The sequence below is a fragment of the Lissotriton vulgaris genome, chromosome 11, assembly GCF_964263255.1.
Source record: "Lissotriton vulgaris chromosome 11, aLisVul1.2, whole genome shotgun sequence".
NCBI lineage: Eukaryota > Metazoa > Chordata > Amphibia > Caudata > Salamandridae > Lissotriton > Lissotriton vulgaris.
Window position 1 is genome coordinate 695,759,901 of NC_141699.1, and position 24,487 is coordinate 695,784,387.

The following is a 24,487-nucleotide window of genomic DNA, read 5'->3' on the forward strand; positions in this document are numbered from 1 at the left end:
CAATTATCTACATGCCAGCTCCTTATGCCCCTACTCATCCTCTAATACAACACCAAGATTCTCAAAACGTAACCGAAAGTGGCGCCAGGGCCTCGGTACCCACGGCCTCCGCGCCGACCGAGCCTCTCGTGCCTGATACCTCGTCAAACGACGCACCAGTAAGAACAGAAACAACAGAAAAAGGACTGGTAAGAATCCCGCGGTTGAGTAAGAGTGAGCAAGCAGGTATTGAGAAAATCGTCAAAACTCTGGTAGACAGGAAGGAGATGGAAGAATATATAACAGATATATGTAACTCCTATGTCAACAATCGCAAGCGACACTTTGTTGTGCGTTTTTGTTATTACACCCTCACGGCTTATGAGGAAAAGTACAAGAAAATAGGGCCTGACCGACTCATGACTCTATACAGGAAGGTAGATACAGGAGACGAGAATGACTGTGATGTGGCGGAACTTTTCTCCTATACCCTAGAAGTCTTCCGCCACCTCACAGAACAAGGATGGGTAGTCAAAAACACCACATCGGAAATGACGGAGCCTCCGATGGAGAGGCTAGACAATATGATGCCCATAAAGGAAGCTGCCCCCTATTGGATCCCCCCTAGAGGACAGGGAACTCACAATGACATAAATCACCAGGACGCCAAAGGAAGAGTGGTTTATAATTGGGTATATCAGCTTTGGGATAGACAAGACATCCTGACGTTCCGCAAATCATTGCCGGACTTGCGAAAGAATTCCACCGCGTTTTACACAGAATTAGGTACCGCACTATGATCGACAATTATGACGTTTGCCGACATCGACTTGTTCTTTGGGCTATGCCTGCCAACTGATGTATGGAAACAGATCAGGAAAATAGAACACTCTGACCTGTTCGGTCATACCTGGGAACAACTTGATGTACTAGACATACAACGAAACCCTGGACAGAAACCTGTAAAAGCCATATTAGACCTCCCGTATAAGATAGTACAAAAAGTAAAATCCCTGATTCCTGAGAAAGGATAGATTGGTCCATAGTAACCACTTGCCGTCAGAAACCCCAAGAAGATGTCTCAGAATACTTCTTCCGGTTCGACACAGTGTTCTCCGATTATAGTGGACAAGACATGTCCACTGCGACCGGACATCACTTGTTCATACAAAACTATGTTAAGGGTCTGTTACCGGAGGTATCGCAGAAGCTACAGACCAGCGAAAGCAGTTGGGCGGCCTCTAAACCAGTGGCCATCCTCCAGATGACCCAGTACTATGAACACCAGAAAAACGAAAATGATAGGGCCACAGAAAAGAAAAAGAAGGATTTAAAAGAACGAGTTATGATAGCGCAGTTACAAGGGGTGTACATAGGGAAAGAACAGTACAAGGGAGGATATCAGCAAAATATCCCTCGAATACCACCACCCAGAAATAATGTCTCCACACCCTACGCTGGACGTCAGGACTTTGGAGAGGATCAGTGCGTATTTTGTACAGGGTACGGACACTGGAAATCCCAATGCCCGATCCTGTTAGGAATGAATAGGGAAAAAGGGGCGAGAGAATTGACAAATGGACCGAGAGGTAGAGGACGTGGGAGAGGGTACGCAAACAACGCTAGTGAAGAGAGACCCGGTAGAGTAAATGCATTTGACCATCCCCGACAGAATCAGTACCAACAATCTGACTACGACAACAGGTACGACTTCGCATAGGACTGCCTAGGGCAAGGGAGGGATCCAGTCGAGCTCTATGTTGACCAGCAATGCCCTTATGTTACCGCAAAGGTCCTGGGCATGAAGTCACCATTTCTGGTAGACACTGGAGCAACATGTAGTGCATTATCTAAGCAACTGATTCCAAGGGCACCCTTGTCTGGCTCACACGAGACATCAATAGGATTTGATGGTACACCCTCCACCAACCCCTTGTCCAAACCGATCCCCTTTGACCTTGGAGAAGATATAATCGACACAACATTTCTCCTCTCCTCCAATACCCCAGACGCCATTATGGGTCTCGATCTGTGGAAGCATTTTCGAGCAACCATCAGATATCACCAGAGGGCTAGAAAGCATTGATCAAAATAATACAGTCACTGGTAGTAGCAGGAGTAGTAGAGGAGGTAGTGAGCAATGTCTGTAACAGTCCGATCCTACCGATCATTAAGTGACAAGGAGAGGGAGATGGAAAAGCATACCGCTTCATCATTGACCTATGAGAGATCAACAAAATTGCTGTGCCACAGTACCCTGTAGTCTCTGACATCACCACCATACTGATTCTGATCCCGTCCACTGCCACCACGTTTACCGTAATTGACTTTAATAATGCCTTCTTCTCCATACCCATTCACCAAGACAGCCGCTATCTCTTTGGATTTACCCTAAGATCTCGCTCGTATAGATTTTGTCGAGCACCCCAGGGGTACACCGAGAGCCTGAGCATCTACAGCCAGGCGCTCAAAAGATAGTTAGATGAAGTTCAGTTACCAGACGGGGTGGCGTTGATACAGTATGTAGACGATATGCTTTTAGCAGCAGACACCACTCCATTAGCAGTCACTGCCACCATCCAGCTCTTACACTTCCTTGCAGAGAATGGCCACAAAGTTTCCCGAACGAAATTGCAGTTTTGCAAACCCCAAGTCACGTATCTAGGACACCTCTTATCTAAGGAAGGGAGGAAGCTCACACCTGACAGAATCCAGACTATTCTAGACACTCACATCCCCAAGACCCAGAAGCATGTCCGCTCTTTGGTAGGCCTCACCTCATTCTGTCGTCAGTGGTTGCCGAACTTCAGTCTCTGAGTCAACCCCCTACTTTCCCTACTAGCCAAAGACACTCCATTACCTCTCCCTTGGACACCCGAAAGCCAGACGGAGTTCAAAGAATTACGAGATGCCCTGTGTTCAGCACCCGTTTTAGGAACCCCGGACTGCTCCAAGCCATTTTCCCTCTATACACACGAAAGAGAGGGATGTGCCTTATCTGTCCTAACACAATCGATTGGTCCCAAGCAGCGCCCTTGCGCTTATTTCTCAACCACCCTCGACCCAGTAGCCAGAGCACTACCGGCATGCTTACGTGCCGTAGCAGCTGCAGCAGTTTCGATCTGCCAGAATGAGGGAATAGTACTCTCCAACTCCCTTACAGTGTTAGTACCTCATGCAGTTGACACGCTTCTGAATCCGACCAAAACCCAACATCTGACTAGTGCACGACTGACAAGATACGAGTTGACCCTGCTAGCGCCACACATTACTCTGAAGCGATGCACCACTCTAAATCCAGCTACGTTGTTACCTCTACCCGAAAACGACCCTAGCGTGACTCCCCTACATGACTGTGTGACCCTCACTGACGAACAGACAAGGAGCAGGGTAGATCGCCGAGACACTGCTTTTCCAGAACCTGAAGGGGAACTATGGGTAGATGGCTCGTGCATCAAACTCCCAGATGGCATGACCTCAGCTGCATACGCCGTCACCACTGCCCAAACCATAATAGAAACAGCCTGCATTGCCCAACGATCCGCGCAGGCGGCAGAACTGATTGCCCTTACTCGACCATGCATCTTAGCAGCAGGTAAGACAGTAAACATATACACGGACAGCCAGTACGCTTTCGGGGTGGTTCACCATTTCGGGCTTCTGTGGAGGGAACGAGGATTCCTGACCTCGCACTCATTTTAGATACCGTGGCCATTTCAGGCGTTGCCGATGACCATCGCGTCACCCTGACCTTGCAGTCATCCCCGTGCTCTGCCAACCCCCAAGCACACATGCCAGAGTCATAAAGCATCCTCAGCACGACCCAGCCCCGGAGCCCCTTCCCGTGCCTAACGCCCAGGTCCTTTCATCCCCCTCGCACGAGCAGTCCCATTGATAACCTCTTCCCCTGCACCTGGCTGTTCGACACGGTCCCAAGCAATAACCAGCCCCTGCGGATACAGTTTATTACCCCCGTACAGTAGAAAATCGCTCCCCATCAAAGGGGTCGGAATTAATCAATGACACAATCCTCTTAGATCCGACCGATCCCGCATACTTCAGACCCTGCCGGAATGCCCAGCTGCGCGATAACAATCACCTGCTGAGACCAGGGTGGGGGACATTTGCTGTTGGGTTGGAAGCGGGGATTCCGGGGATGTAATAAACAACTGTCAGGAATGTGTTACCCTGCAATAAACAGTCAAGATTGTATATAAAAGGCTATGCCACAGAGGTACAGTTAGAGCACCTCGAGAAGACATTTTGTTTGTCCGAATTGACGTGTTCTCCTCCGGAGAAATAAACCTGTTCATCGCTTTCCAGATATCCAGCGCCTGCCTCTTTATTTGATTAAGCTAATAATCGAGTAGATCAGAGGTGATTAACGCCAAAGCAGTGATTGATGATAACTGGGAAAATCTGCTTTTCTACAATTGGCGTCCCAACGTGGGGCCCATCAGCGACACGTGGGTCCGGTAGAGAGGTCCTAATGACAGAGTGAACGACTGCAACAATCGGAAAAGTGCACCTGCCTGAAAGAGACCCTCGTCTGGCAGCCGATCATCCGAAGTTCACCGGTTCTGAACGGACCTCTCTCAAGTGATCTACGATCCTGACTGGGATCCCACAGGAGTGCCACGGCAAAAACGGAACACAGAGGACGATCAGGCGCTGAAAGTGGAAGACAAAGAACTATCCAAACGGTCCGGGTAAGGTCGAGTAGGATGTTTGGTAGGACGGTTTTTCCATCTGATTGATTGTTTGATTGCATTGGAATTGATTGATTTGAAAATACTAGTATTACGCTCTTTGGTTCCTTGGTTCTTTGGTTCTTAGGATATTTGGTTCTTTTTGAGATATTCCCTGCTTGCAAACAACGAAGAATAGGAACGTTCTCTCTCTTTGCAGTGAAGGATAGGTAGTGTGGATCTTTGTCCACCATTGTTTGAGATCTTCATTTGTCTGATTATTCGTCATGCCTATCTTCTCCCCACTGATTGGTAATTGGTTCTGCCCGGACCGCTTATTAGAGGTCAGTCATCCGGCTCCACTGGAAGGCACCCCTAATAAGGACATGTTCGTTAAATATGGATTAGTCGCTGTAGCTTACAGTAAACTATGGCATAAAAGTACTAAAAAAGATTGAGAAAATCAGTGGCCACTGATGGGATCTTTTGACCTCGATAAAATAGAAACACTAGAGAAAGCTCTACGCAAAAAGAAAACAACGCCAACTATGCTCAACAGTCTCAGCATGTGGCAAAAATAAACGATTCAAGTAAGAAGAAAGATGAAGCAAGATTAGAGAAGGAACTACGGAAATCAGCTCACCTAGCTGGTAAAAAGTTAGAAGAAGAGATTAAGGAAAGAGAAAACGCTAGGAAGGATCGAGAATCAGAGATCTCAGGACAATGCCCTGTCAGAGCGCCCTCGCCTCTTTACCCTGAGTTACCATCAAAACAGAAGATAGACAACGATTTACTCCTAGGTCCACCAATTATCTACATGCCAGCTCCTTATGCCCCTACTCATCCTCTAATACAACACCAAGATTCTCAAAACGTAACCGAAAGTGGCGCCAGGGCCTCGGTACCCACGGCCTCCGCGCCGACCGAGCCTCTCGTGCCTGATACCTCGTCAAACGACGCACCAGTAAGAACAGAAACAACAGAAAAAGGACTGGTAAGAATCCCGCGGTTGAGTAAGAGTGAGCAAGCAGGTATTGAGAAAATCGTCAAAACTCTGGTAGACAGGAAGGAGATGGAAGAATATATAACAGATATATGTAACTCCTATGTCAACAATCGCAAGCGACACTTTGTTGTGCGTTTTTGTTATTACACCCTCACGGCTTATGAGGAAAAGTACAAGAAAATAGGGCCTGACCGACTCATGACTCTATACAGGAAGGTAGATACAGGAGACGAGAATGACTGTGATGTGGCGGAACTTTTCTCCTATACCCTAGAAGTCTTCCGCCACCTCACAGAACAAGGATGGGTAGTCAAAAACACCACATCGGAAATGACGGAGCCTCCGATGGAGAGGCTAGACAATATGATGCCCATAAAGGAAGCTGCCCCCTATTGGATCCCCCCTAGAGGACAGGGAACTCACAATGACATAAATCACCAGGACGCCAAAGGAAGAGTGGTTTATAATTGGGTATATCAGCTTTGGGATAGACAAGACATCCTGACGTTCCGCAAATCATTGCCGGACTTGCGAAAGAATTCCACCGCGTTTTACACAGAATTAGGTACCGCACTATGATCGACAATTATGACGTTTGCCGACATCGACTTGTTCTTTGGGCTATGCCTGCCAACTGATGTATGGAAACAGATCAGGAAAATAGAACACTCTGACCTGTTCGGTCATACCTGGGAACAACTTGATGTACTAGACATACAACGAAACCCTGGACAGAAACCTGTAAAAGCCATATTAGACCTCCCGTATAAGATAGTACAAAAAGTAAAATCCCTGATTCCTGAGAAAGGATAGATTGGTCCATAGTAACCACTTGCCGTCAGAAACCCCAAGAAGATGTCTCAGAATACTTCTTCCGGTTCGACACAGTGTTCTCCGATTATAGTGGACAAGACATGTCCACTGCGACCGGACATCACTTGTTCATACAAAACTATGTTAAGGGTCTGTTACCGGAGGTATCGCAGAAGCTACAGACCAGCGAAAGCAGTTGGGCGGCCTCTAAACCAGTGGCCATCCTCCAGATGACCCAGTACTATGAACACCAGAAAAACGAAAATGATAGGGCCACAGAAAAGAAAAAGAAGGATTTAAAAGAACGAGTTATGATAGCGCAGTTACAAGGGGTGTACATAGGGAAAGAACAGTACAAGGGAGGATATCAGCAAAATATCCCTCGAATACCACCACCCAGAAATAATGTCTCCACACCCTACGCTGGACGTCAGGACTTTGGAGAGGATCAGTGCGTATTTTGTACAGGGTACGGACACTGGAAATCCCAATGCCCGATCCTGTTAGGAATGAATAGGGAAAAAGGGGCGAGAGAATTGACAAATGGACCGAGAGGTAGAGGACGTGGGAGAGGGTACGCAAACAACGCTAGTGAAGAGAGACCCGGTAGAGTAAATGCATTTGACCATCCCCGACAGAATCAGTACCAACAATCTGACTACGACAACAGGTACGACTTCGCATAGGACTGCCTAGGGCAAGGGAGGGATCCAGTCGAGCTCTATGTTGACCAGCAATGCCCTTATGTTACCGCAAAGGTCCTGGGCATGAAGTCACCATTTCTGGTAGACACTGGAGCAACATGTAGTGCATTATCTAAGCAACTGATTCCAAGGGCACCCTTGTCTGGCTCACACGAGACATCAATAGGATTTGATGGTACACCCTCCACCAACCCCTTGTCCAAACCGATCCCCTTTGACCTTGGAGAAGATATAATCGACACAACATTTCTCCTCTCCTCCAATACCCCAGACGCCATTATGGGTCTCGATCTGTGGAAGCATTTTCGAGCAACCATCAGATATCACCAGAGGGCTAGAAAGCATTGATCAAAATAATACAGTCACTGGTAGTAGCAGGAGTAGTAGAGGAGGTAGTGAGCAATGTCTGTAACAGTCCGATCCTACCGATCATTAAGTGACAAGGAGAGGGAGATGGAAAAGCATACCGCTTCATCATTGACCTATGAGAGATCAACAAAATTGCTGTGCCACAGTACCCTGTAGTCTCTGACATCACCACCATACTGATTCTGATCCCGTCCACTGCCACCACGTTTACCGTAATTGACTTTAATAATGCCTTCTTCTCCATACCCATTCACCAAGACAGCCGCTATCTCTTTGGATTTACCCTAAGATCTCGCTCGTATAGATTTTGTCGAGCACCCCAGGGGTACACCGAGAGCCTGAGCATCTACAGCCAGGCGCTCAAAAGATAGTTAGATGAAGTTCAGTTACCAGACGGGGTGGCGTTGATACAGTATGTAGACGATATGCTTTTAGCAGCAGATACCACTCCATTAGCAGTCACTGCCACCATCCAGCTCTTACACTTCCTTGCAGAGAATGGCCACAAAGTTTCCCGAACGAAATTGCAGTTTTGCAAACCCCAAGTCACGTATCTAGGACACCTCTTATCTAAGGAAGGGAGGAAGCTCACACCTGACAGAATCCAGACTATTCTAGACACTCACATCCCCAAGACCCAGAAGCATGTCCGCTCTTTGGTAGGCCTCACCTCATTCTGTCGTCAGTGGTTGCCGAACTTCAGTCTCTGAGTCAACCCCCTACTTTCCCTACTAGCCAAAGACACTCCATTACCTCTCCCTTGGACACCCGAAAGCCAGACGGAGTTCAAAGAATTACGAGATGCCCTGTGTTCAGCACCCGTTTTAGGAACCCCGGACTGCTCCAAGCCATTTTCCCTCTATACACACGAAAGAGAGGGATGTGCCTTATCTGTCCTAACACAATCGATTGGTCCCAAGCAGCGCCCTTGCGCTTATTTCTCAACCACCCTCGACCCAGTAGCCAGAGCACTACCGGCATGCTTACGTGCCGTAGCAGCTGCAGCAGTTTCGATCTGCCAGAATGAGGGAATAGTACTCTCCAACTCCCTTACAGTGTTAGTACCTCATGCAGTTGACACGCTTCTGAATCCGACCAAAACCCAACATCTGACTAGTGCACGACTGACAAGATACGAGTTGACCCTGCTAGCGCCACACATTACTCTGAAGCGATGCACCACTCTAAATCCAGCTACGTTGTTACCTCTACCCGAAAACGACCCTAGCGTGACTCCCCTACATGACTGTGTGACCCTCACTGACGAACAGACAAGGAGCAGGGTAGATCGCCGAGACACTGCTTTTCCAGAACCTGAAGGGGAACTATGGGTAGATGGCTCGTGCATCAAACTCCCAGATGGCATGACCTCAGCTGCATACGCCGTCACCACTGCCCAAACCATAATAGAAACAGCCTGCATTGCCCAACGATCCGCGCAGGCGGCAGAACTGATTGCCCTTACTCGACCATGCATCTTAGCAGCAGGTAAGACAGTAAACATATACACGGACAGCCAGTACGCTTTCGGGGTGGTTCACCATTTCGGGCTTCTGTGGAGGGAACGAGGATTCCTGACCTCGCACTCATTTTAGATACCGTGGCCATTTCAGGCGTTGCCGATGACCATCGCGTCACCCTGACCTTGCAGTCATCCCCGTGCTCTGCCAACCCCCAAGCACACATGCCAGAGTCATAAAGCATCCTCAGCACGACCCAGCCCCGGAGCCCCTTCCCGTGCCTAACGCCCAGGTCCTTTCATCCCCCTCGCACGAGCAGTCCCATTGATAACCTCTTCCCCTGCACCTGGCTGTTCGACACGGTCCCAAGCAATAACCAGCCCCTGCGGATACAGTTTATTACCCCCGTACAGTAGAAAATCGCTCCCCATCAAAGGGGTCGGAATTAATCAATGACACAATCCTCTTAGATCCGACCGATCCCGCATACTTCAGACCCTGCCGGAATGCCCAGCTGCGCGATAACAATCACCTGCTGAGACCAGGGTGGGGGACATTTGCTGTTGGGTACGTGTGGGAACAATTTGGAAGCGGGCATTCCGGGATGTAATAAACCACTGTCAGGAATGTGTTACCCTGCAATAAAAAGTCAAGATTGTATATAAAAGGCTATGCCACAGAGGTACAGTTAGAGCACCTCGAGAAGACATTTCGATTGTCCGAATTGACGTGTTCTCTTCCGGAGAAATAAACCTGTTCATCGCTTTCCAGGTTCCCAGCGCCTGCCTCTTTATTTGATTAAGCTCTTATCGAGTAGATCAGAGGCGATTAACGCCAAAGCAGTGATTGATGATAACTAGAGAAAATCTGCTTTTCTACAGAAGGAGATCATGAAGCGGTGGCATGATCTCAAGAGGGTTGTTAAGGAGAGGAGAAGCAAGAACCTGGAGCTGGCTGACAGGACTGGTGGTGGCCCTCCCATTCCTCAAAGAACATACACACCATGGGAGGAGAAGGTGCTTGCCATACTGCATCCTGAGAGTCTCAACGGGAATATCCTGGGGATTGGAGGCTGGTAAGTACAAACAAAAGTAAAACAATACATTGATATGTACTGTATTGCACATCCACAAACACACACCACACCAGGCAAATCACATCCATCTGCACCTCACACCCAAAAAACCTGTCCCACAGATCCAACAGACACCCACTCCCATGTACCCTAAACATCTTTTGCAATGTAACCAGGGAGCATGAGCACAGTCAGCCTGCACTACCACTCCCACTCCCACCATACCTCCTGTCCAACACCTGAGCAGCATGGAGCACCCCCTCCCTCCCAGGAGCCCCTGGAAGCCATTGCATTGTCCACCCTCACCTCACAGGTAGGTAGCCATCTTGCTGGTGAGGCCTGTTTGGGGGAGGGAGGCCCGCACTCCTACTCCCTCCATGCCCCCTGTCCCACACGTGAGCAGCATGGAGCACTCCCTCTCTCCCACAAGCACTGTGAAGCCACTGCATTGTTCATCAAACAAACTAACAGGTAGGTAGCCATCTTCTCTGGGAGGCCTGTATGTGGGAGTGAGGCCTGCACTACTACCCTATCCATGCCCCCTGTCCCATACCCCAGCAGCATGGAGTACCCCCTCCTCACAGGAGCCCCTGGAAGCCGTTGCATTGCCCACCCACACCCTACAGGTAGGTAGCCATCTTGCTTGGGAGGCGGGTATGTGGGAGGGAGGCCTGCACTCCTACCCCTACCACACCCCATGTCCCACTCCCTAGCAGCATGGAGCGCCCCCTCCCTCCCAGGAGCCCTTGGAATCCATCTTGCTTGTGAGGTCTGTTTGGGGGAGGAAGGCCTGTACTCCTACTCCCACCATGTCCCCTGCCCCACACCTGAGCAGGATAGAGCCCTCCCCCTACCATGAGCACTTGGAAGCCATTGCATTCTTCACCCTCACCTTACAGGTAGGTAGCCATCTTGCTTGGGAGGCCTGTATGTGTGAGGGAGGTCTGCACTACTACTACTACCATGCCCCCTGTCCCACACCTGAGCAGGAAATAGCACTCCCCCTCCCAGGAGCACTTGGAAGCCATTGCATTCTTCACCCTCACCTTACAGGTAGGTAGCCATCTTGCTTGGGAGGCCTGTATGTGTGAGGGAGGCCTGCACTACTACTACTACCATGCCCCCTGTCCCACACCCCAGCAAGATGGAGCCCTCCCCCAACACCACCCAGAAGCACATGAAAGCCATTGCATTCTTTACCCTCGCCTTACAGGAAGGTAGCCATCTTACATGGGAGGCATGTATGTGGGAGGGAGGCCTGCACTCCTACTCCCACCATGCCCCTTGTCCCACACCCCAGCAGCATGGAGCACCCCTCCCTCCCAGGAGCCCCTGGAAGCCATTGAAGTACACCAAACAAACTTACAGGTAGATAGCCATCTTGCTTGTGAGGCCTGTTTGAGGGAGGAATGCCAGCACTCCTACTCCCATCCTGCCCCCTGTCCCACCCCTGAGCAGAATAGACCCCTCCCCCTCCCAGGAGCACCTGAAAGCCATTGCATTGTTTACCCTCATCTTACAGGTAGGTAGCCATCTTGCTTGGGAGGCCTGTATGTGTGAGGGAGGCGTGCACTACTACTACTACCATGCCCCCTGTCCCACACCCCAGCAAGATGGAGCCCTCCCCCAACACCACCCAGAAGCACATGAAAGCCATTGCATTCTTTACCCTCGCCTTACAGATAGGTAGCCATCTTGCTTGGGAGGCCTGTATGTGGGAGGGAGGCCTGTACTCCTACTCCCACCAGCCCCCCTGTCCCACACCCCAGCAGCATGGAGCACCCCCTCCCTCCCAGGAGCCCCTGGAAGCCATTGCAGTACACCAAACAAACTTACAGGTAGGTATCCATCTTGCTTGTGAGGCCTGTTTGAGGGAGGAAGGCCTGCACTATTACTCCCACCATGCCCCCTGTCCCACACCTGAGCAGGATAGAGCCCTCCCCCTCCCAGGAGCACTTGGAAGCCATTACATTCTTCACTCTCACCTTACAGGTAGGTAGCCATCTTGCTTGGGAGGGGAGGCCTGTTTGGGGGAGGGAGGCCCGCAATCAAACTCCCACCATGCCCCCTGCCCCACACCCCAGCAGCATGGAGCACCCCCTCCCTCCCAGGAGCCCCTGGAAGCCATTGCATTGTCCACCCTCACCCTACAGATAGGTAGACATCTTGCTTGGGAGGCCTGTATGTGGGAGGGACACCTGCACTCCTCCCACCATGCCCCCTGTCCCACACCCCAGCAGCATGGAGCACCCCATTCTTCCCAGGAGCACCTGGAAGCCATTGCATTGTCCACCCTCACCCTACAGGTAGGTAGCCATCTTGCTTGGGAGGCCTGTTTGGGGGAGGAAGGCCTGCACTCATACTCCCACCATGCCCCCTGTCCCACACCTGAGCAGGATAGAGCCCTTCCCACCCAGGAGCACTTGGAAGCTGTTGCATTGTTCACCAAACAAACTTACAGGTAGGTAGCCATCTTAACTGGGCTGGCTGTTTGTGGGTGGGAGACCTGTATCACTACACACAGCACCAATTGCATGCAATGCATCGATACCTGACATGTACGAGTAATTGATGTACCTCTGCATCATGTAATGAGGCACAGTATTACACTTAATAAAAATAATGAAGATCTCTCAATTGTGTAGTGTACAGACAGTGGATTACATGCAGCTAACAGAATACTTGCACAGTGCCCAACACTGACCATTACCCATCTAATCCACAGGTGATGAAGAACTCACTGCTGAGGACAACAACACCGGCCAGCAGAGCCAGTCTCCACCCCCCGTCCATGGACTCTCAGATGTAGACTCCCAGGATACTTTGGAGGATGAACTCCAGGCCGGCCCATCTTGTGTGCCAGGGAGCAACAGGTCCCACGCTCCCATCATCCCCACCACCACGTCTGCTGCAACAACTGCACAGCAGACCCCTGCAGTCATGGCCTGTGCCTCCACCGCCACCACCAGTGCCACCTGCAGCACCTTCCCTATACCAGCCCACACCAACAACTGTGGACGGCAGGGAGAGTGTGCGGGGATCCACAGTGGCCAGGCAACAGGGCTGTGGCAGCAGGGGGAGGGCCAGGGTCACCCCCAGACCTCAAGAGGTTGGCACACCATCCCTGGACAACTTCAACAGAGTCATCGGGCCTACGAACAGGTCCAGGGTCAAAGTGGCCGGTCTGACCAACTATTACGTCAGCTCATTGGACAAATGGTGGACCTCATGGGCCAGCAAATGGCGTTACTGAGGGACAGGCCTTCATCCCAAACAACACCTCCCCCCCTCAATGTTGTGCTGCAGAATGACAGTGCACCATCCTCCCCTGCGGCCACAGAGAGGGTTGAGTCCTCAGACGCCGCTGGCCATGAAGCAGGGTCCTCCCCAGCCAAGCGACCAAGTGGGCATCCAAAGAAGAGCCTGGGAGTCTCTGGAGGCAAAGCACCAGCCAAACACCAGTTATGTTATGTTATGTTATGTTATTTATTATTTGTTAAGCGCGCATACGCCCAAGGGCTTCTTGGCGCTGGTGAGAGAGTCAAACATAACAATACATAAAAAAGATACAATCACTGTTTACAATAAGCCTGGGAAAAAAGAAAAGTTTTAAATGCCTTCCTAAAAGCAAGGAGGTCCTTGCTATGTCGCAGAGTCAAAGGGAGGGAATTCCACAATGAAGCGGCTAAAAGTTGAAAACTGCTGCCTCCCTGACGTTTCTTTTTGAAACGGGGGACCTCAAGTAGGTCTTTGTGGATTGATCTCAAACTGCGCGAAGGTATATATTTGCGCAGTAGTAATCTAAGGAACATGGGACCCTTACCCTCCAGAGCCTTGAACACAATGCAGCCCACCTTGAATGTGGCTCTCTGTTCCACAGGCAGCCAGTGCAGGGTCTCTAGTCCGTGTCTAATTGATTCCCACTTAGGGACTTTGCAAATAAGTCTCGCAGCTTGATTTTGCAAGTATTGCAATCTTTTAAGTTGGCCAATAGGCGCCCCCAGATAGAGGCCGTTTGAGAAATCAATTTGGGACAGGACTAGAGCACTAACTGTCTGAATTAAAGCCAGACCTGTAAGAAGATGTGCTATTTTCTGGATCTTCCTCAGTTGAAAAAACCCCGAGGAGACCAAAGTTCCGACTTGACTTACCAAGGTAAGATCCTCACTAAGAGTCACTCCCAAACTTTTTACTGTACGGGATTTTTTTGGGGGCGAGCCCATGTCCGACGGCCAAAAGCTAGGACTCCATCTGATCTCACTCTTCCCAGGTAGAATGAGCTCCGTTTTTCCCGGATTTAACTTAAGGTGGTTTAGAGACATCCACCTCTGGATAAAAGACATGGTTGCTCGAAATTCCTCGGCAGCATTGTGAGAATTTAGCACAAAGACCAACTGCAGGTCGTCTGCATAATTATATACATCAACCTTAAACTCTCGTAGAGAGAACAACAGAGGCCGCATATACAAATTAAATAATAAAGGGGACAAGGAGGATCCTTGAGGAACCCCACAAAAGGAGATTTTTTTAAGGGGCTGTGAAAGAACCCAGTCGAACCGATTGGGTACGTCCAGAAATAAAGGACTTGAGCCAGGCCAAGGCCAAGTCCCGAAGACCGGCCTGTTCGACACGGTTGACCAAGATGGTATAGTCAACCGTGTCGAACGCCGCAGACAGGTCCAATAACACCAAGGCCTGGTGCAAGTCCCTGTCTGCATTAGACCTTAAAGTATTCTGAACGGCCAATATCACTGCCTCAGTAGAGTGACCAGGCCGGAATCCTGCCTGGTTGGGTTGTAAATAACCAGAGGCTTCCACAAAACTTGATAGGCAGTTGGTTACATGCGCCTCCAATATTTTGGATAAGTAAGGCAGTAGCGATATTGGTCTATAATTAGAAAGGTCTGAGCAGTCACAGAGCCAGCCCTGATGGCAACCCTCTTCCCCACTGCATTGACTGTTTGAACTGCCCTTTCGCACACTGCCTTGTCAATAGCACCTGTCTGTTGGACTGGGTCACCACATCCATGTGGTGTCTACTCTTACATCTCATTTACCATGACTGTGAACTCACTGCTCCATCACCACCTTCATGTAAATCTGCCCGCACCCCTCACATGTCACCTTTGTAAAATACCTTACACACTTCAATTGGTGCAGCTTTGTCTTGAGTGCAATATTTACAGTGTTCAAAATGTTAATAATGTATCCAAACAATGTACAGTAGGTAGGCCTGGATAATTTTGAGGCACCTAGGGAGACACAACAGAACGACAGTCACTGGCATGAGTGTGGCATCACAGACATAACACTACACCAACCATCTACATAAGTCAACAGGCAGACAACACAATGTCCAACAAGTGTCAACAAACAGAGTTCCGTATACGTTCACAGGTGAAATGTCACTGCCATATTTCCACACCCAGGTGACTCTACATGTGCCTGTCTGTACCATCCGCACATAGCCCTTCACGACAACAGCAATCACACCAGACAATGTACAATTTGTACCTCGTCACCCACCTTCAAGTGAAGTGGAGGGTGATGAGCTGTTGAAGCATGTCATCTCCTCCCTCCTCTCCACTGTCCTCATCACTGGACTCAGGTCCCTGATCAGGCGGGGGCCTTGGGTCCTCACCATCCTCCATGAGCAGGGGAATCCCCTTGTGAATGGCCATGTTGTGGAGCATACAGCATGCCACAACGATCTTGCAGACCTTCCCAGGTGAGTATGACAGTGCACCTCCAGTCCTGTCAAGGCAGCGGAATCTTGATTTGAGCAGGCCAAAAGTCCGCTCAATGACACGACGGGTCCTGCCATGGGCCTCATTGTACCTGGTGTCAGCCGGGGTCCTGGGATTCCGTAGTGGGCTCAGCAGCCATGGATGGCTGGGATATGCAGAGTCACCTGGGAATGACAAACCCACATTGCAATGTTGCACAGGCAGAGGGCAGCAGGTCACACACACAGCACACCATTTCACTAGGGATACTCACCCACAGTCCAAGCATGCTCGGGAAGCAGATTTGCCATCATCTTGGGCACAATGCTGTTCCTCAGGATGTATGAGTCAGTGGAGAAGTGTGGCTCAATGGTTAGAGCGGCAGACCCTGATGCAGAGGTCTAGCCCAGGACCAGGGTTCAATTCCCCACCTCGGCGGGTCTTCTTGGGCTCAAAATTCCATGGACCTGATAATTCTCGCCTCAGTGCCTATTCCAATCATGGAGTCCCACTCTGCATCTCTGGGCAATAGCTTGCTTAATCTCCACAATGGCACTCACAACGCTAAGGATGCCTGGCCTCCACCTTGGGGATGCCCAGGAGTGGATGCCTCACAGGGAAAGCCAGGATGGGTTCCACAGCGGTATTCCAAGGCACACCACCTGCACATTGATCGAGTGATAATGTTTTCGATTCCTAAAAATGTGCTCATTTGCCTGTGGTGGCACCAGACCAACATGGGTGCAATTGTTGCACCAACAACATGGGGGATGTGCCCAAGGGGATAGAAGTCTCCCTTCACAACGGCCAAATCTGCTCCACTGTGGAAATGTATGTATCTATCCTTATAGATTTGATTTGATTTGATTTGTCCATTTCTAAAGCGCACGAATGCCCGAAGGTGTCTTGGCGCTATGAATTGTCCAGTTTCCGGTGCAGGTCTGGAGTTAGTGAAAATTTATGCGGTGAAAAGCCAAGTCTTGATCATCATGCATGCAAGAACATCCCTCAGCACCAGGCTGAACATGGGTTGCGACATCCCTGCAGCGCTGGCCACAGTCTCCTGGAAGGAACCAGTTGCAAAAAAATGGACTTTGTACGTTGGTGTGAAAGCTGTTGGGTAGTGGCGACGAGGCTGCAGGTGGGGTTCCAACAGATCACAAAGGATCTTCAGGGTGGATCTGTAGAGGTGGAATTTGCGAATGATCGCAACATCCTCCATGTCCTCCAGCAGTGTCAAGTGACGTAGGAGATTAGGCCTCTTCCTAGTTGGGAAGAAAATGGACATATGTCAATGACAACCATCATGAGATACCCACAGCACATCCTGTTAAGGATGTCACGGAAAAACAAAGACTGCCATGAGAAATGTGTGACACACCAGGTTACATGGGTGGGCATTTGAGACACATAGAGGGCAGCCCTCTCTATTTACCATACACAAGTGCCTCAAACAACACATAGGTCAATGTGAATGCACACATACTGAACCCCACATTTCACATGTGAACGCCTTGTAGCGTATCATCTTGCCAATGTGTGTAAAATGAACATGACTGTCTCATACTCATGTGCTGTACCTGTCACACCTCAATGCATCATTTTAACTTGGCACACATGGACAACACAATGATCACAGTAGGTAGCGAACTGTCAGTTGTGTGCATGAGCAGATATGAAAGCACAAGTAAGTAACAACACAATACAGTGAGGCAAGCCATGCCAAGGTCAACAATGACCCACAACACATTGATTGGTTACTAAGCATGGGCGAATTTTGCGAATCTGGCGTTCGCGAATTTTGCGAATTTGCGAACTCGCAATCCGCAAAATCCGCGAATTCTCGCGAATTTGCGGATTTTTTTTTGTGTTCGCAAGGATTTCTGCCAGTTCGCAAGGATTTCTGCCAGTTCGCGAGGGTTTTGTACCAGTTCGCAATTGCAAACTTACATGTCGGCTCGCAACGGTCACGATTATGTTGTTTCTACGTCTGGTTCATCATCACTGGTTCCCAGAACCCTCTGTTTCACCCCTGCCACCCTCTGTTTCACCCATGCCATCCTCTGGTGCATAAATGCCACCCTCTGGTTCATCATCACTGTAGATTATGGGGGAGAAAAGCAAGCACACCTGCCTGCTTCAACTGACATGAATTAATTTGGGGTTGATTTATTAATGTGTCACTGTTTTAAAATTCCAGTCTGGCACCTGATTCCTTATCTGTAATTTGCTTTCTGTTGCAGTGCAATTTTTTTTTCCAGGACCTTTGTGGCCTACTTGTAGCTATTCTCTGAGCCTGCTGTGAGGGTCAGAGCAGGGTCATATAATTGTTGCAACTAGCAACTGAACTCTGGAGGGGCCCTTGCCAGGAAGCACTACAGGGAATGGTTACTAATGATGAGTTTGAACTTTTGAACCTGCTGAATGCTTTTTTTGTGTTCGCAAGGATTTCTGCCAGTTCGCAAGGATTTCTGCCAGTTCGCGAGGGTTTTGTACCAGTTCGCAATTGCGAACTTACACCGCACGCAGCAAAATTGTATCACCAAGAAAAAAAAATTCGCTGCGTGCGAATTTGCGGATTTTGCGGGAAATTCGCGGATCTCGCGGATTGCGAATTTACCGAAAATCCGCAAAATCCACTAGCGTAACGGATTTTCCGCCCATGCTTATTAGTTACACACTGTTGAGTCCACTACAACACTGTCACGCATCATCAACCATCAAATGCATAATTGACATTGCAGGGACCACAGACCAATGTACGTCACACATTGCCAACCATGGCACGTGCGTCCACCTGTGGATTATATGGAATACTGGCATTGTGTGCACAATTATATGCCCTTAACCATGTTGCTGCTGTGTACTTTAGAAGTGTTCACGATGGACATTGCCATTGCATGTGCCGGAAATTGCGGTAGCTACTGCCTGGCCCCGGTGGTGTGACACCAGCACCACACCCTTCACAAGTGCGGTAGTCATTGGCATGGAGACATGGGTAGATGGCGGTGGGCATGCTCCGCCACCCAAATCGTGGTAGATACCGCCTGGCCACAGCAGTGTGACACCAGCACCACCCCCTTCACAAGTGTGGTAGTCATTGGCATGGAGACATGGGTAGATGGCGGTAGGCATGCTCCACCACCCAAATCGCGTTAGCTACCGCCTGGCCACGGCGGTGTGACACCACCATGGGGCATTGCCTAAAGCCAATGGGAGAAATGATTGTGGTGGCATGATGTCATTTTGAAAATTTCAAAAGGTGTTCTCCTCCACCGCGAAGGCGGTCATTGGATGGGTTTGAAAGATGCACCATCGCAGTAGCACACCCCGGGCCCCTGCGGCATCACCGCCATGGAGCATTGCCTAGAGCCAATGGAGGAGATGATTGCGGCGGCATGATGCAGTTACGAAAATCACGGAAGGGGTGCTCCGCCACCGCGGAGGCGGTCATTGGCTGGGTTTGAAAGAGGCAGACCTGGACAACAAATTGTTGCAGCTTGGCACCTAAGAAATTATCCCAGGGGGCTATAAATCTGTGGGAGTGAGCCTCACATTTCCACTGCTCACAGACCCTGCTGCCTGGGACCCCTCATCTGCTGCTGCCTCCAGGGACTGCTGCCTGAGACCCCTCATCTGCTGCTGCTTCCAGGGACTGCTGCCTGAGACCCCTCATCTTCTGCTGCCACCGGGGACTGCTGCCAGAGACCCCTCATCTGCTGCTGCCTCCAGGAACTGCTGCCAGAGACCCCTCATCTGCTGCTTCCTCCAGAGCCTGCTGCTTGGGACCCTCTCCTGCTGCTGCCTCCAGAGCCTGCTGCCTAGGACCCCCCACCACCCACTTCCACCACAGGTGTTCCATGTCCACAGGGATGACAAGGACAGAGAAGATCTGTGCCAGTCCATTCACAAGCGAGGAGCTGGAGGTCCTTGTGGACGAGGTGCTGGCACACTACCCAAAGCTGTATGGTGCCCTCAATGTTGTGGTAATTCATCGTAAAGGGAGGTATAGGGCAGGGGGGTCAGACATGTAGTTGTACGGCTGCAGCATATGCCTGAGTGTGTGGGGTTGTGTCATACACTGACAAACTTGCTGTCTCCAGGGCGAGGGAGTGTGTGTGTCCCAATGTCAAGGTTTACCCTGCCTGCTGTTGTATGTCTCAGTGGAGTGTGTTACATTGTCAGCCATACCGAGCCACATGATGTTGGACATGCAGGTGCCATGACAGTAATTGCTTGGGTGATTGTCTCTGTGTGCCCCTGTTGTCCGACTCAGTGTGAACCCATAGACTATGCCCAGTGCCCACCCACCAAGACAAGATGACATCTCTGCACTTACTGGGTCCTTACTCTTGTTCATTCACACTGAAATAAAGATGTGTACCATCTCAGCCCTGTATAATTGCACATGACCACACTTGTGTTGGTGAGTTCATGTGCCCCGATACCACACACATTACATACACATATGTTCACAGGACATGCTCATTGAATGCTGCCCAGTCATGCACACAGTGATTCTACACACAGACACAGGTAGATATGTGATGTATGTAGTGGCCAGACATGCATAGGACTGGAGATGTGTGCAAGCCACTGAGGGTGTTCAGTGCAGTCATCCTGCATGTGTGTGAGATTATCAGGGACCCTGTACACCCTCATAAAGGCATGCAATCACATCTGTTTGGCCCATGCAGAGTGCCCTTGTGAGGTGTACCCCAGTTTGGGATGGAGGGAGATTACAATTGGTCATGAGTCTGTGTCTTGCTACTGTACTGATAGATGTTGGTCCATGACACTGTGTCACTGATCATTTCCCCTTCTTTTCTCCCATGCCTGCAGCTCAAAGTACAACAGCGTAAGGCCATGTGGAGGGCCATTGCAGCAAAGGTGCGAGCCCTGGGGGTATCCAACCGACGACGCACCCACTGCCACAAAAGGTGGGATGACATCAGCCGGCTGGCAAAGAACGTGGCAGAGATGACATTGGGGCTGCTACCACGCACTAGGCGTTTGGCATGGCACAACATGACACCACTGATTGGCTGCATATTGGCAGTGACTCATCCAGAGCTACATGCACGTCTGAAGGAGCATCGGCAGCAAGGCAGGGGTGAGTATTTGGGGAGGGTGACTTTGGCTGGGAGCGGATGTATGTGTACAGGTCCTGTGGCAGCGGTGGCCCATGTGATGTTCGTGGGGTGGTGCTGTGCTATGTCATGTGAGTGGCTGCAGGGATGGGTGCCATTGTCATGCATTTGCCCAAACTGCCCTCACAAGGTTAAGCGCCTCCCTGCTGGGCTTTCCCATTGCCAGATGTGTTAGGATCTACATGGTCATTCAGCATTGGGATAGTGTGGGGAATCTATTAGGGGGTGAACAGCAGTGTCCACTATCTGACTGTGACTGCATGTATGCCTACTTTGCATGCACCATGATCGGTGAGGCACACACATCTGACAACAATGTGCCCCAGAGTACCACATGGTCTTTGGTATGGCCTGCTTGCCAATTTGGACTGTCATGTCCTAATAGGTGTGTGTGTTGTCCCCTCATGTTCCCTCAAGGTCTGTCAGTGGTAATAAGTGGTGTCCCCACATCATGTCCCTTGGTGTGGGCAGAGCAAGTTGTGTCTCTGGTACACTTCATCCACGGGCAGGGTGTTGTGCTGTGTGGCCTCAACATGGCTCAGTCATGGCAGATATTCAGGGTTACAGGCACTGTTGTGGTCTATGTAGTGTGCTGCTGCAATATGATTGCAGGGTGTGGTGGTCACCATGTAGATGTGGGCATCTCCTGTACTGCATTAATTGGTATGCTTTGTCCTGATGATGACACTTATACAACCCTGCATCTCTCTCTCATGCAGAATCGACAGTAGACACGGAGGAACAGGAACCGGAAACCAGTGGTGGTGAGGGTAGCACTACAGCTGCCCCGGAGGCCAGTGACACAGAGACCACCAGTGCATCTGAGGGGGACCGGAGTTTGCAGAAGGAATCTGTGCCTGAGACACAAAGTACTACAACATCTGATGCCAGCGGTGATGCATCCATGTTGGCAGGCACAGGGAATGGGGACTCTGCATCATCCTCTACCACACAGCGGCCAGTGGCCAGCCTCCCATCCACTTCCTCTGGTGCTGCCTGTGTCCGTGTCAGTAAGAGGGGACGAGTTGGATTCACACCTGGCACTGCTGAGCCTGCACCTGTCCCCCCTGCTGCCCTCAGTGCTGAGTCTGTAGAACTCCTGCGCCAGCTTTGTGTGGGCCAGACAGCCCTGCTCAATGCCTTCAGTGACGATGACAAAACATTAGGCCAGGTGGTTGCCTACATGGAGGGCATACACTCTGACGGGGGTGGGCTACACCATACAGTCAAGGCTTTGTCGTCCACATTGACGTCTGCCCTTCAACAGGCACATGCTCTCATTCCTGCTCCAGGGCCTTTGTCCACCCCCAGTTAGTGTCCACATTGGATGATAATGACCACGGTACCCAGTCACGATACAGCACAAGAAGCACCCAGCAGAAACAACCCAAGCGGTCCAGCCCACAGACACCATCCCCTCAGAAGAGCAGAGACAGCCCAGAATGCAAAAACAAGAGCCCGTCAGGGAAGAGCAAGGTTGAAAAGCAAGGAAGCAGGCATCAGGCTCCCATGCCTCGGAGGCTTCACCAGCGAAGGACTCTCCAGGCCCTAAAACTTCAGGCAGAGCTCGGCATGCAGTGTCTATGCCCTGTGAGGAGGTGTTGTCTGGCAATGGTACACCTAGGAAGGGCTCAGGGCCACATCCCCCTGCCACATCAACTCCAATTCCAAGCCCAGTGAAGCAGGTGAAGGAGGGCACTGTAGGGGCTACCCCTAATAAACAGGCAAAGGGGGCACTGTAGGGGGCGACACCTGGCAAACAGGGGAAGGTGTTCCAGAGGCGTAGCCAGACAAAGCATCGCACAGGATACAGCACGTCACCAGAGGGAGTGCCAGTGTCTGCGGCTCTGTTGGTGTGTGTGCCTGTTATGTCATCGCCAGTTCCCAATATCCCCAGTACAGGAAAGCCATTTCGCATTCCCAAGAAGTGGAAAGGCACCCCTCCAACCTCTCCTACCCACACTGTGTCACAGCTCTGCATGACTCCGCCTCCACGTGCCACAACACCACCTGGTCGAAAAAGCCCTCCAGTTTGCCAAGCCACTGATAGCCCTACATCACCTGGGCCTCTGTCTCCCCAGTCAAGTGGTCCTGCTGTCCCGGACGCACAGCCAGCTCCAAGTCTGCCTGACAGCCTTGAGTGAGTGGTAGTCCCCCTCATACACCTGTCTCTCATACAGGTGTGCTAGTCCTGCCCATTGTTTACAACCTGGGTGTGTTGCTGGCCATGGAAGGGTACAGTCAAACACACTCACTGTGCAGCTTCTCATGTCCTGACTCTGCACTTTGCCATGCACACTGGCCTTGTCATTCACTGCTGTTCTGGCCTTGTCTGTGCAGCTTCTCATGTCCTGACTGTGCAATTCTCCCTGCCCACTGGCTTTGTCATTCACTGCTGTTCTGGCCTTGCCTGTGCAGCTTCTCATGTCCTGACTCTGCACTTTGCCAAGCCCACTGGTCTTGTCATTCACTGCTGTACTGGCCTTGCCTGTGCAGCTTCTTATGTCCTGACTCTGCACTTCGCCATGCCCACTGGCCTTGTCATTCACTGCTGTTCTGGCCTTACCTGTGCAGCTTCTCATGTCCTGACTCTGCACTTCGCCAGGCCCATTGGCCTTGTCATTCACTGCTGTTCTGGCCTTGCCTGTGCAGCTTCTCATGTCCTGACTGTGCACTTGTCCCTGCCCCTTGCCTTGTCATTCACTGCTGCTCTGGCCCTGCCTGTGCAGCTTCTCATGTCCTGACTCTGCACTTCTCCCTGCCCACTGGCCTTGTTGCCCTGCTGTGTTGGCCTTGCCTGTGCAGCCTCTCATGTACTTGCTGTGCCACCTTCCCTGGACACTGGCCCTGTTGCTCTGCTGTGATGTACTCTCACCTGTGCAGCCTCTCATGTACTTGTTGTGCCACCTGTCCTGGACACTGGCCCTGTTGCTCTGCTGTGTTGTGCTCTCACCTGTGCAACCTCTCATGTACTTGCTGTGCCACCTGCCATTGACACTGGTCCTGTTGTTCTACTGTGTTATACTCTCACCTGTGCAGCCTCTCATGTACTTGCTGTGCCATCTGCCCAGGACACTAGCCCTGTTGCTTTGCTGTGTTGTACTCTCACCTGTGCCCTGGACACTGGCCCTGTTGCTCTACTGTGTGGTACTCTCACCTGTACAGCCTCTTATATACTTGCTGTGCCACCTGCCATGGACACTGGCCTTCCTGTTTGTAGTTAGTGCAGATTATCTTGCATATGATCAGCATTTTGTGCCTTGCTCTTGTCTACTGTTGTTCTACTGTCACATCTGTGCAATATGTGAATAAAGACAGTTACTCCTGTTGTCTGTTTTGTCGGTGTCCTTGCTGCTTAAAGTTATTTTGGTGTGTGCATTTGGTTGCTTGTGCCCCATGCTCTATCTGTCACTTCAACATTGCCAAGATCTTTGCACGCGTCACATTTTTAAACAGGGGTGACAGTGTCTTCAGGCCCTTCAGACACTGATACTAGTGTTATCTGTGATGGCTCTTT